The sequence below is a fragment of the Pinus tabuliformis genome, chromosome 8 (genome assembly GCF_031772625.1).
Source record: "Pinus tabuliformis cultivar Carrire ecotype Pingquan chromosome 8, CPIR1, whole genome shotgun sequence".
Classification (NCBI taxonomy): Eukaryota; Viridiplantae; Streptophyta; class Pinopsida; order Pinales; family Pinaceae; genus Pinus; species Pinus tabuliformis.
Window position 1 is genome coordinate 541,180,495 of NC_142294.1, and position 14,379 is coordinate 541,194,873.

General features: G+C 43.0%; 1 pseudogene; it reads right to left on the reverse strand.

Moving 5' to 3' along the window:
• Positions 1 to 830: 830 nt before the first annotated feature.
• LOC149236550 (BTB/POZ domain-containing protein At3g05675-like) overlaps positions 831 to 14,379 on the reverse strand; it is a 32,191-nt pseudogene continuing 18,642 nt past the window's right edge.

The window sequence follows — 14,379 nt, forward strand, 5'->3', positions numbered from 1 at the left end:
GAATTAGATTCCTTTATATATAATGAATCTCAGTTGTCTTGTTGTGCTAAGAGAAGCAAGCTTCTTTATAGCTTAGGTGGGGGGAATGTGTTTGTAGTTGTGTGTGTATATAACACTTAGAGAAACAAAAGACAAAAATAATATTTGACATCAAACTCAAGTAGAAAAGGAAAATTTTAAAAAACGGATCTCCAAGGTGGTTTTCATGCCCCCTCCAAATTTGGAATAGGTATAATCCAAGCCTTCCCCAAGCTAGATTACTTACTACCAACTAGATTAATATTCCAAACAACCCTCCATTGCTCACTATAGTAAGTATCACAGACCTAGGGTTTTGGGAATGTAACTAGACCTACCCCTACCACTGGGATACTCTACCATTCTACCAATTCTATTTAATGAATAATAGAGCTACATGGCCAAGAAGATTTTTTTTTTTGGAATGACTAGATGGGGATTGGTATTCTATTCTAACAACAAATGAATTCTTTCCTTCAACTTGGTAGGTTGATTAGAATGTATGGTGTAGTTTTCTCTGAACCCTACATTTAATTCCAGAGATTTATTGATTCCATTTAGTATGAGATTAGTCCTCCATTTGGGTTAATTGATTGGATCCATTTCTCAGTGAATTGATTGGTTTAAGGTGTATTGTACACAATATTATATGGTCCTTTATTTATCTGCTTGGAATCATGTAATGAGTGCCCCAAATTTCTATCAATGTATATAAGACATCTCCTCTTTGTTGCCTTGCACCTCTAACACCACAATTCAAAAACTTCACTTAAATCTGGATGTCTTGCTTGCTATGTTTGAAGCCAATTATATTAATGGCCAACATTGGTAGCGGTAGAGGTATTGTTGGTATTAACACCAATCAAACCCAAAGATAGTTTCCTTTCTTCTATTGTGGATTAATAACACCACACTCCAAAAGCTTCACTTAAATCTAGGCATCTTTCTTGCTCTGTTTTAAGCCAGTCACCCAAATTTTCAACCCGATCACTAGAAGGAAATGACAGAACCAGGGAAATGAGCACATATTCTATGCTTTGACAGAGATCATTATCCATTTGGTAAGGCATTTTATCATAAAATTTTGTAGGTCAAGTTGTGGCTTTGTCTCCCTTATAAATGGTAACCAAAGTTTCACTGGATGTGTTTGCCTTGGAGAAGAAAGGGTTACATTTTCATTCCCAACTGCCTCCAAAACCTTTCTTGTAACTTCAATCAAGTTCAATTTTGTTTCCCAGAGGCATGACCTTAATATTATATCCTTAATTGTGTAAATAAATTTATTTGAAGCTTCTATCCACTTGCTCACAAATTCAGTTAAAAGATCCATCTTAGGTAAAATATGACACAACCATAAGAAGTTAGCCAAAAATCTTAAAATGTGATTTTGGTGGTCTTCTAGGACATCTTTTGTATGAGATAACAAAGATGCCATTTTATTTTCGAAAATGGAAAACAACTCTCGTAGATTATTTTTTACTTCATATTTTACATTGTCATCTATTCTAAGTAGAGGTTGTTATGGGAAATTTTGGTGTTTCTACAAACGACTAACCCCTAGACCTAGTAGCTAGTCTAGAACAACAACCAAAGTAATTCCAATGCTTTTCCTATAGCTAACAGATAAAAGAAAGAGGAACAAAATAACCAACCTGTATCTCTCACTCAATTCCTCTTCCCTTTGACTGCTTTCGCCACTCCCTTCCGTACTTAACTCGCTTGTAAGGTACCTACACACAAGCCGAGATAGAAAACCATCAAAGCATACATAATGATATGCTAACTAAACATATTATAGAATCGAGAATACAATATACATCATGTAAAAACATGAATGGGAAAAAGCATAGAACTCTTTATTGATAAAGTAAAGATTATAACCCATGAAGTCATGTTTGATTCAACACTTTCCTTCCAGTTTCAAACCCTTCTCTCCTCATGAAGCAACAATTTGACATGATAACATTACTGTCTTGCAAGTCTCACTCAAACAACATTTCCTTAGCTCAAGAAGCTACAATCTAGACCAAACTTTGAGTGCTTGGTCCATTTATAGCTGAATGGAGGTGGTTAAGCCATTAATGGCCCTCATGAATGCTTTGCCAAAATTGGGAAGTGGTACCATGGAGGAAGATATAATGGATAAGGGTTCATTCATCCTCTTCCTCATCCAAAAGTGAGCTCCATCCATCTGGAGACTTCTAGAAGGATGGTGGGTTCCAGTATTGCAGCAATAATGCTGCAACTCCTAGGGCTCCCTTCTTTACTTTATCAACTCGGTAGTTCGTAAAAAACTTGGAAGCGACGGTGCTATATGCACTAGTACTAGCTCTTGCCGCGAGCTGTCACTTGATCAGCTGGCACAAGTCCGCTAGGAGCTTAAGCCAACTTCTATGAGCTCTTAGAAGAAGCTTTTACTATGATGAATGAAAACAAACTCAACCAGAGGCTATTCTACTTGCAGAAAGAAATTGAGAGCTAGAAAGGAACGTAAACCCTAGCAAACCCTAGTTGTATCGACTAACCCTACTGGTGCAAGTGGAAGGATGAAAGCTACAGAAATGGATGCCATTGACTTATAAAAAGATAAAATGCATGTGACTAAGCTACTTCTGAAGAGAAATCTGAAGAAAATATCTTTTTGCATTTTTGAGTAATTTGTCAGAATTATTTTGCATGTGATTTAACTGTTTTTGACTGTGCAGAGGTTGACTGGAAAAAGGAAATGGAGTAGGCACTTGCAGGAGGTTGGGAAGGTTAGAAGAGGGCCTAAGGGGTCCCTGGAACCCTTCCAGAGAGTTTCACAGTGCTTGGATATCAAGAAACTGCTTTCGTGAGCTTCTACAGGAAGTCTGCAGGGGTTCTACTGGATGTTCTGTGGCTTCTATAGGATGTTTCGAAAGGGAATTTTGAAGAGCTGATGGTGGGAAAAAGGTGAAGAAGTGGGTATGGAGGTGAGATGAGGGTGTGATGAGGTTTAGGACTTGGTGAATGAAGTGGGTGAGTGATGAGGATGGCTGGATTTGTTCAAGGAGAGTTGGAGCAATGTTGCACAAAAATATGGAAATTAGGTCAAAGTGAGGGAACGTGGCAAGTGTGAGGCAAGAATCAGAGTTGGAGGACAGAGCATGCTATATTGAGGTAGTAGGGATAGGTAAAGAGATATTACAGGTGCTCTGCAAGTTATTTTCCAAATTATTCAAACAACGTCTTGGAAAAACCAAAGATCTAGCTACTTTAACCTATTCTGACCTGAATATCAGCAAAGAAAATGAACAGAAGTTTATTGCAACAAAATCATGTGAAATAGCTATGAAAACTCAGCAATCATGAACTTGAAAATGTAGCCACAACTGGTATCACTTTCTGCAAATGAGAATTTAACACTAACAATTGCATGATGAAGCAATGACAGTGTTTTTGGGGGTAGCAAGGACACCTTGGTCTCAACTCATGGTTCCACAGAGGGAGAGGTGAGATCAGGGGTGCTTGATGGCCTTTTTTTGAAGATCTTCTCTGTTATGAACCTATCAAATCAATCTGAACATGAAAAGCCTTTCTAATCATCAACAATACTCTAGGTAACCAATCGAGACTGTAATCTACTTAACAAAAATTATTTTGCAAAAACATTAAAAACATATAACAGTACACAAGGAAGCCTTGGCACTTGGGTTGGGCCCAACCACAAGAGCTACAAGCTCCTAAGAAAAACTCAGAACTAATGCCAACTGAAACTGCTTTCCATTATTCAAAAATAACCATGTCCCAAAGAAAGTTGTACAACAGAAACTACAAAATGAGCTGAGAAACTAGCAGCACTATGGTGCAAAATACAACTGTTCAAAAAGTAACCTACAAGGGATGGAAGCCTTCCTATTTATACACTACGAGGGTCTCCAACATCCCTCCTTAACTCTAGGGGCTCGACTGCTCAAACTGCCAGTGACCAGTCACTTTACACAAAATTGCTCGGCTGCCCTTGGGAATCCTTTTCGGTGGCCTGCTGAACTCCGAGCTAAGGGTGGAGAATTCGAGGAAGGGGCCATTTAGTGCAGGAGACACCCTTCCTATGAATCATCACCCTTGTTCCTTCATGCTTGGCTGTCATTTGGCTCATAAATGCTTAGCTTTGGTCCAAAATTTGTAAAAAAATCTGCAATAACCACGTGTTAGCCTTCTTGATCAAGTGACTATCCTCATTTGTTCAACTAACATAAATATACTCAAAAAACATGCATAAACTATGAAAAATGGTGGATTGATGAAGAACAATAGGAAAAATGAGTCCAATAAGTTACCCATTTTTGGGGTTCATCATCACCCCCCTGCTAAATGGGTTGCTCATCCTCTGAGAAACTAATCTAGCTCATCATCCTTGATAGCTTTGATTGCCTCTCTCACGTCTCAGGCCTCCGAGGTGATGTCTTCTTCCCGGTCATGAAATCCTGCTTTTCTTTCCACTTCCTCCCACTGCCTGTTTTCCTCTTCTTCCTTAACTCCTTCCAGTAATCCCAAAAGTAAGGGAGGACTGAACTTCAGGCTGATCCAATTGGCTTGCATATTTTGCATTGACTACTTATAGAGGGGTACCCTTGCCAAGGCCTCCCTCATCCTGGTTGGAGAGTGGTATTCTCTTATATTCAAACTATGGGGCAGTGCATTGCACCTCCATGTGCAAGCATGAAGGCAGTTATCCCCCAACAGTCTCTCCATGTCCTCAAAGTGGGCAATAGCTTGAGCTTGTCACTCAATGTAATCTAGTAACTCTTGAGGGTTGTTGGCCAAGTGCTGGTGGGCACTTATCAATGCTGAGGGATCCTCTGGCTCTGCTATGATCATTAATGGTTCATTGAGTTCCTTGTTCATAATATCTCGGACCTCTGCTGCCCTTTTTTCCTCATGATTCAGCCAAGAGGCAATGGCCATAAGTTGGAAATCTCCTACCATAGTGTTGGGGTCCCATGAGTTCATATTTGGAAGGGCCAAGTTGTGCAAATAAAACTTTGATAATTTAGCCTTGTCCTCTGATGAGCTACTGTCACATGATAGTTTTGAAATGGAGTAGTGCCCCTTTGGGCCAAGGTGTTAATCTGGAACTGCAACCATTGATCTTTAAGGTACAAAGCATATGACTAGGCAGGCTGCCTACACTGTACAACCTCTATTTCCCAGCTGGTCATGCAGGCCAGTTGGGCTTCCTTCTCATGTACCTGTTGCCTTAGAGACTGTATCTCCTCTGGTGCCTGCAACTCCTTTTCCTGTAGCTGTTTTGTTAGTGCCTTGATCTTGGCCTGCAGCCCATCCTTTCTTTGATGTTCATCCAAGGTTTCTTTGTTTGTTGGAGGCTTTCCCCCTGCTGTTGTTCTCCTAGATTGGAGGGCCTGTCTTCCCTATGGATTCCCTGTAGCTGTAGTTGCTGTTTTAGCATCTCGTTCTCTTCCTGTAGTTTGGCCCTCTGAATGCTTTCCTTGAATCTCTGAGTTGTTCTTCTAGGGGGCCTATGTCTACCACACCCTTGGACTTGGCGATCCTCATCCAAGTATGAGTCCTAATCCTTTCTTCCTCCAGTGTAAAAAAATAGTGGCACTGCAAATTTCTGGGGAATTATTTTCCCAGCTTCTAACAAGTTATAGTATGTGCCCAAACTGGGCTTAGGACTTGGTTCCAATATTTCCTTTGTCCTTTCTTGTTCCTATGGTTGTTTGGCCACCTTTTCCTCCATTTTTCAGCCTCTTTTAGCTTACCCCGAGTTTCCTGTAGAGCTTTCTCAGTTTCCTGTAGAACTGTTTTTGAGTCCATTGTCTTTAGTCTTTCTCTCCAGGTGGAAGTATTTGGTCTTCCTCGCTCATAGGTGACATAAATATTTGAAGGAGATCCTTCCTTAGGTTTAGGGGTTGTGTCCTCAATTATAATTGGCTCCTTTGACTACGGCTGGGGTCTACTACTTTGATCCGTGTGCTCCTTCTCGCTTTAAAGTACATGGAGGTCTGTCTCTTTCGCTTCCCTTTTTGTTTTGGAGGTGTTTTTAAGGCGGCCAGCACAGTTGCGGCCTCTCTTGCCAATATTTACGGTGATTTTCCTATTGGCTGTTATGTTTCCATGCTTCTTGTAGAAGCTTCTGTGTCAACTGTTTCTGCCTGTATTGAGGTCATTTTCGGATCTGTCTTTGCATTTTGTTTTGGTGTGACTGCTGTGGCTGTGCCAAACTTTACTTGGGATGTTTCTGCCTTCTCTACCCTCCTCTGCAATCTCTTTTCCCTTGGTGTTTGTGTTGCTTTTCGTTGCTTTGTTTTAGGCTCAGCAATTTGTCCCTCCCCCTCTTTCTCTTTTTGTCCTGCTTGTGCTTGTTTATCCTGTGTTTCTTTACCCCTGGTTTTCTCTCCTGCTTCAGTGTGTTCCCCTTCTCCGCTGCTGGACGAGGTGAGCTCCTCAGCCAAAATTCTAATATCATCATCTTTTGTCATGTTTTAGAAAATTTCCCAAGAGAGGGGGACAGTGTAGGTGTGGAGGGCATCTTCCACTAAAAGTTTGATGAGCCCATGATGGGCTAACTGATCCGGTGTACCTTCCTTCAATTTTGTGCCACATTCACTTAATGACTGCAGAAGAAAATAAGGAATACTCAACTTCTCTTCCGGGGGTAAATCCATTCCATGTCTTAGTTCATTCAGCAACCTAAAATGATAGCCGTAAACAATGCTAAATCTCCCTTCACAGGTAATGTATTTCATGATTTGGAGACTAACTTCACTCCAAAGAGGAGGTAAGCTGGCTCTCCGGACCCCATTTTTGTCTTCTACAAGATGTTCTTCAGGCAGGAAGAATGCTTTCTTGGCTGCCTGGCCCAATGACCTTTCTTCTTTGCTCCAAGGGATCCCTAATGGGAGACCAGTAACACGACTGATGAGCTCAAGGGTAAATTCTAAGGTCAAACCCCTAAAATTCACTATGGCCCGTGTCTTTGATTCAGGTTCTAGGGACATTAAGAATTCCTCTATTATTTCATTGTCATGACCCTGAATTTTGTTGCAAAAGGACATCCAATTGGCACAGGTGAAGAGGTCTACCACCTCTGGATGCTCACGCAACTTGCTGGTATCTAAAGGTTCTCTCCTGATAAACCCTCCTGGCATGGTGAGAGTGCCCTGTTTTATGCTCTGTCAGAAAAGGGAACGTTATCTATGGGTTTTTCCTTGGACTCAAGGAAGAATTCCTCGACTGTTTAATATCAATGATCAACAAGTCCCTGGTTTCAAGACTGTTGTGACTCAGCTCTCAGCTATCTGGTTATGAAAGGAAGAGTTTTGCTTCTACAGACAGAGGATAGAGATCAAGTTTTCTTCTCAGGGCACATTCATATATGAAAATTTTAAAATTTTCATCCACAAGCTGGCTCTCACAACTGCATATGCCTTCCTTATAAGAGAATTTTAGCAACAGGAAATGTGGAGAAGAATTTCGATGCAGAAAACTGGGGAATATCGTTCAACACATAGGCAAACTGCTATTTTCAACTCACAGGCAGATTTTTCTCGGACTCCCCAATTTGAAACAGTTCAATTCACCACCTTTTCGAAACATACCATGCATGGAAGAGTGTTTTTAGAGCCTACCTCTCTTAGAACTCCAAATTCGACGAAGAAAAGTCCAGGCTTTTCTGCTCCGGAAAGTTGTGCCAAACTTCCTGTAGAGTTGCCTCCTGTAGAACTCTTTCCAGCTTCTGTAGGATGTCACTATGCTTTTGAAAGAGCCTGGTATGTGGGATATTTTTTGAACAGACCGAAAAACTCAGTGGAGGACAACGGGTTAATAGATTTCAAAAGCAGAAGACGGGTACTTCTGCCGAGGATGTTGCAAGTGCAAATGAACAGCGGGTGGTGAGATTCTTTAGTCGAGTATCTTTTAACTGTGGCACAATTCTTGGTGAGGGGATGAGGTGGCCAGACCGAACTGTTGATCCAATGTCACGACCATAATTTTTCTGCGTGTCTCTGACCGGCATCACATCCCCTTTGCCATTAACTGTCGCCACCACTACCAGTCCTGCTGATTTTCCCCGACTGGACACTCCACACGTGTCGGCTGCATGTCTCGGTGGCAAATTTGAATGTAACTGAGCTTGTTCGGATCCCACGAGGCTTTGTAACTGGCTGAGGGTGGCCAGTTTGACTGGCCACCGATCCCGTTCAATCCGAACCATTTTCACAGCCATGCAGTTTTTGAAATATAGTTTATGCAATTGACGAATGAGGTTAGACACTTACCTGCATGGCCATGGATGCGTTATGCAGACCTCAGGTCTTGGAACCACTGCTTCGCTTGCTGCTTCCTCGTGCACAGGTGTTAGGACCCATTCTTCCATTAGTTGATGCTGTATGTATGAGTTTTGGAACCCGATCCTTTGGTTGTCATCGCTGCATGCACAGGTTTGGCTTTGTTTCAGCTGCCAAGGATGTTTTCACGTTCAAGAGGAGCCTTCTGCATGTTCCCTTTATTGATTTCGGCTGTCCCTGTCTTCATAGTATGTCTTTCCAGAGGGATCAGCCGCTACAAGATTCCTATAGGATATCCTATAGCCGCTTCTCCTCTTGGAATGCAGGCTAAATGAGCAAGGCTATATTGCGGACGAGTGATTTGTTGATGAAGAGTCCAGATGAAGATTGACAGGTAGGGTGAGCTAGACATCATTGCTTAATTTGCCATTGAAAAATTCTTGCTGGCAATATGAGGAAAACAGGGTTTCTTGTATGATTGTGCAGGAACACATAACTAGGTGGGTGACGGAGGTGTAGAGAGATGGAACAGGGTGCCATATGGTGATGGGTGGAAACAAGGGTGGCTGTAGGTCTAACAATCAGATTCTCACCTTCAGATTCCATTCTAAGATCGATTTTGGCTTGCCCGAAGGTTCTACAGGATGTTTCCTGTAGAAGACATAAACTCTCTGTAGAATAGGCAGAACTTCCTGTAGAAGGTGAAATCTGCCCCCAAATGTGATCAAATCCTAGGAGAGGTGAGTGGTCATGGAGCAAGTGTCTGTGAGGGTGTCTTGTAGCATAGTGTGGACCCATGTCCTTGTTTTGCTTCCTAACCTGCAATATATTCCCTGCAACTTGCAATTATTCCACAGAGATTAGCCCTGTTTTTTTTCTTTTTCTTCCTCTTTTTTTTTTTTGAGAGACAACTGGGGTGCCTCCATGAGGTTTTCACCCTCACTGTCTGCCCCGGGTGCTTCTAAGAAGTTTTCACCCAGGGATCTTTTTATTTTATTTCTCTGTTTTTTTTTTGATGCTCAAGGTGTGGGTGGAGTAGAGTCAGGGCCCTGCTCCACTACCAGCACTGATTTGTCCAAAGTTTCAATGAACTCCTGCCTCGAAAGGGGTTACCTGTAGATTTTCAATCGATGCCCATTGACGAGCATGGGGATAGCTTCTTCATTAATGGTCCTGATAAGGACTGAACCATTGTCGTTGCATTTCTCCACTGTATATGGTCCTAACCACCTTGTCCTTAGTTTCCCTTTGAAATCCTTGTATCTTGACTCATACAGAAACGCCAAATCTCCTAGCTAGAATTGCTTTTCATTAAGGTGCTGATCATGCCATATCTTCCTCTAGAGTTGAACTACTTCTGAGTGGAGGAGGGATGCATTCTCTGTTCATCTAATCCATTCATCTGCCGTAATCTTTCCCGTTGTGCATGGCTGAGATCTAGGTCCAGCTGAGTTGCCATCCTCAATGTGTTGTACTCAAACTCTAGTACAGTAGAGCCTTCTTCCTGTAGACCAGCTCATAAGGTGTGAAACCTGTTTTAGTTTTCCACGTGGTGTTGTAGGCCCAGGTGGCCTCAACCAAGTGATTTGCTCAATCCTTCCTGCTGCTGCTCACTACTTTAGTCAAAATCTCTTCCAACAATCTATTAGTAACTTCCACCTGCCGATTAGCTTGCGGATGATAAGGGGTGGAAGTTCTGTGCTTGATCTTGTGATGAGCGAGTAGGTCTTCAATCAGGTTAGAGGTGAACTGACTTCCTTGATCGGTGACCATCTCTCTTGGGTAGCCAAATTTGTAGAAGATATTTTCCCTTAAGAACTTAGCCACTTTTCCTTTTGTCGCTTCCTTGATTGCCTTGGTTTCTGCCCACTTTGTCAGGTATTCTGTGCAGACTATGATGTAAGACCTTTGCTTTGAAGGAGGGTTGATACGACCCACAAAATCCATGCCCCACTTCTCAAATGGCTCGAAGGTCACTTGAGGTTGGAGGGGCATTTCATCCCTTGGAGTCGGTTTCCCCATCCTTTGACATCGGTCACATTGGCTGATGTATCTTTTGACATCTTGATGAAGAGTGGGCCAATAGTAGCCTGCCTGTAGAATTTTGAAGGCAGTCCTTTTCACTGCAAAGTAACCTCCACAGGGCCCATTGTGACAGGTCAGGAGGATGTCAAAAACTTCCTCCTCCCTAACACAACGCCTCAAGATCTGATCTGGGCCAAGTTTAAACAGGTTGCCCCCAATCCACGTGAATGGGGCGCTTTTCCTCACAATTTTGCTCTTCTCTCTTGAGGATAGGTGTGGAGGGAATTGCGCTGAGACCAAGTAATTTGCTATATCAGCAAACCATGGAGAGAGTATTGAAATGGCAAACAGGTGTTTGTATGGCATCTGGTCATCCACTGTCCCTTCTTCACCTACAGGCAAATCCAATCTAGAAAGAAAGTCAACAACAATATTTTCCTTACCTAGCTTGTCTACAATGGTCAAATCAAATTGCTGCAACAAGAGTAACCATCTAATGATACGAGCATTTACATCAGGCTTATTCATTAAATATCTAATCGCAGCATGATCAGTGTGTACGAATGTTTGATACCCAGTGATGTAGTGTCTGAACTTGTTTAGGGAATGGACTACAACCAAGAATTCTTTTTCGGTTACATTATAGTTCATCTCTGCCTTGGATAGGTTTTTGCTGACAAAGTATATGGAATATGGTAGTTTCTCCTCAACTTGTCCTAAGGCTGCCCCTATGGCTCTATTCGAGGCATCGGTGTGGATATGGAAAGGTAGGGCCCAATTTGGACCTGTCAAGATCGGGGCGGACACCAGCTTATCTTTCAACTCATCCAGAGCCCCTTGACAATCGTTAGCCCATTTAAATTCAACATCTTTCCCTAAAAGGCCAAACAATGGCGAGGCTAGCTTACTGAAGTCTTTAATGAATCTTCTATAATATCCTGCCAAGCCTAGAAAACTCTGAACATCTCTCACCTTTTGATGAGGTGGAACCTTTTGGATGATAGCAATCTTGTTAGGATCCACCTATAATCCTTGCTGAGAGATGGTATGACCTAACACGTCCCCTTCAGTCATCAGGAATTCACATTTTTCAGGACTGAGGGACAGGTTCATCTCGATACACTTGGTTAAAACTTTTCCCATGTTAGACAATGCTTCTTAGAAGTTAGACCCATAAGGAGTAAAGTCATCCATATAGATTTCCACCAAATCGTGAACCAACTCAGCAAATATGCTCAATACTGGTCTCTGGAAAGTGGCAGGAGCGTTGCATAGCCCAAAGGGAAGGACCCAGTAGGCAAAGGTTCCCCAAGGGCAAGTGAAGGTGGTCTTATCTTGGTCTTCCGGGCTAATTTGGATTTGATTATACCTACTAAACCCATCTAAGAAAGAAAAGAACTTCTTCCCTGCCAGCCCATCTAGCACTTGATCTATGAACGGTAAAGGGAAATGGTCCTTCTTGGTGGCTTTGTTAAGTTCTCGATAATCTACACAGATTCTCCACTTCCCATTTTTCTTGGGTACAATCACCAGAGGAAAAACCGATTCATTGTCCGAGATGGGGTAGATGAATCCTGCATCCAACAACTTTTACAATTCTTCTTTAACAATGTATTTAAGGGCTGGATTCATTCTCCTCTGAGGCTGCATGACTGGTTTACAATCCTATTTAATGTAAATGTGATGGGTACAGACTGACGGATGGACTCCTTTCATTTCCTTATAGCTCCAGGCGAAAGCATCCAAATGGTGGCTCAATAAGCTACATAGCTCCTTCTCCTGAGAGGAAGATAGGGATGAGCTGATTTTTAAGGTCCTTTTAGGGCCAAATTCCACATTTTTAACTCTGGGTGAGGTTGGATCGGCCACACAGAGGTCCACTAAAGCGTTGGCTTGGGTACCTTCCACTAACTCCTCTAATGATAGTGCAATGGGAGGTGGATTTTGAATCAAATTCTCGATCAAGTCATCCTCGGTCGGAGGACCTCCGCTGGTGGCTTCTACTGTGCACAATGGTGTCAAGTAGACTTCGTCCTCATCTTCCTCCTCCAACCAGAGCGGTAAGTCATGTTCTAATAGAGGTTGGGTAGGAGGGTATAGGATTAGCTATTTGGACATAGGCCCATTCTTGATGGTCATGCTTCCAGCTCGACAACTAATGTAAGCATCCGCGATAGCTAACCAAGGCCTTCCCAAGATGAGGGGGTATCCAGTGAGTTTTGCCTTTGGTTGAAGGACCAAGAAGTCTGCATGGTACTCCCAAGAATCAATAGAGACCAGGACATCCTCCACAATCCCTTCGGGAGTCACGGTGGAGCGGTCTGCCAACTGTAGTACTATCGAGGTTTTTCTTAAGGAACTCTGAAGGTTAAGTTTAAGCATAGTGTCCCTGGTCATCACATTAATGGCAGCCCCTAGATCAATCAAGGTGTGGGGGATTATGGTGCCATTGATGTGGACATCAACTACAGGACTCCCAGGGTCCAAATAATTTGGATAGATTATTTGTCCCAACATCAGATCGGACAGTTGTCTTATGACATTGATAATCGAGGCATCTCTCTTTCTCCTACCTGGGTGCCTGAAACACTTCTCCTTGATCAATTTGTTGTAGATTGGTACATCTTTTATGGCCTGGAGAAGTGGGATTTTCACACACAACTGTTTAAGTTCTCCCAGGAGTTCAGTCTCCTCTAGGTTTGGTTGCGTGGCTACTGTTAGTCTCTTAGGAAAGGGTGGAATGGCTTTGGGTTCACTTTCCTGTTTCTCTTCCTCTTCCTTTGGGGGAGGAGGCTGGCAATCTAGAAGGACCTTTCCATATCGTAGGTTGATCTCCTGAATATCCACAACATAGGTAGGGCATGTTGTCTCTCCATTGTATACCTGCTGGGCCTGTCTATTGTTGGGGTTCGAGTTCGGTTGAGCAGGCATATGGGGTTGTCTTGGAGGAGCAGGAGGTAATGGTTGTGGTTGAGTAGGAGGTGGAGTCAAAATAGAGGGAGGAGAGTTGTATTGGGGCCTCCACCCCGGTTGAGGTGCATTCCATTGAGGTTGTGGCTGGATATGAGAGTGAAACGAATGAGAAGCAGGTTGAGTATGGTACTGAGATGGATACGGCTAAGGAGGAGGTGTGGACCAGGAAGGATGAGCAGGGGCCCCCCAAGAAGGCATGTGAGTGGATTGGTTGGGGTTGTAATAAGTTTGGGATGTTCCTTGCATCCCCTGCTGGTAAGGTCTGGACCCATGCGACCTCCTTTGGTTGAGGAAGTAGAGTGGCTCAGTGGCCCCTTCAGCCCCCTGGTACATGGCTTTAAATCTAGGTAAGGTTGGGCACTGGTTTGTGGGGTGGTCTTCCTCACAAATGAAATATACCTCCACTGAGTGCAATGGACATTCTTTCTTAGGATGCTTCCTTATACATCTGGGACAGAAAATGGCCAAAGCCCTCTCAGCTTCCTGTTTCTTCTGTTGGATTCAGAAGGTATCCAGTTGCATAGAAATGGTCTGTCTCATCTCACTTTTGAGGTCTTCCATCTGATTAGAAAATTCATGCTTAGAGAAGGTGGTACTAGCTGAGAGTGAGTTCCCCCTACCTCGTTTCTGGGCTACCCTAGAGTGGTTTCTAAACACAGTCTTCATGTCCTCATAAGGTAGTTGGTAGATGTCTCCTCCAGCTAGCAGATGGAGGGTATCTAGAAGGTCTTCGAGGACTCCTCGAAGCAGAACGAGCTTCAGAGATTCAGGGTCAAGCGTGAACCTGGCCCGTTTATAGCTAAGTTGGAACCTTTCCTCGTAGTCTTCTAAAGACTCATCACTTCCCATGGTCATCCGAAAGATCTCTCCCTTTGTTTCCTTTGACCTATAATAGTCCCGATATTTGTTATTAAAGGCTTGTTGCATCTGAGCCCAAGTTGTGATACTGTTTCCAGGTAGCCCCATGAACCAGCGTAGTGCTGCATCCTTGAGGGTAGAGGGAAAGAGTTTCAACTTTTTCTCATCTTCTGCATAGTCATAAGTTCGACAAAGGACAACAAACTCAAATAGGAAAGTATCAGGCTCT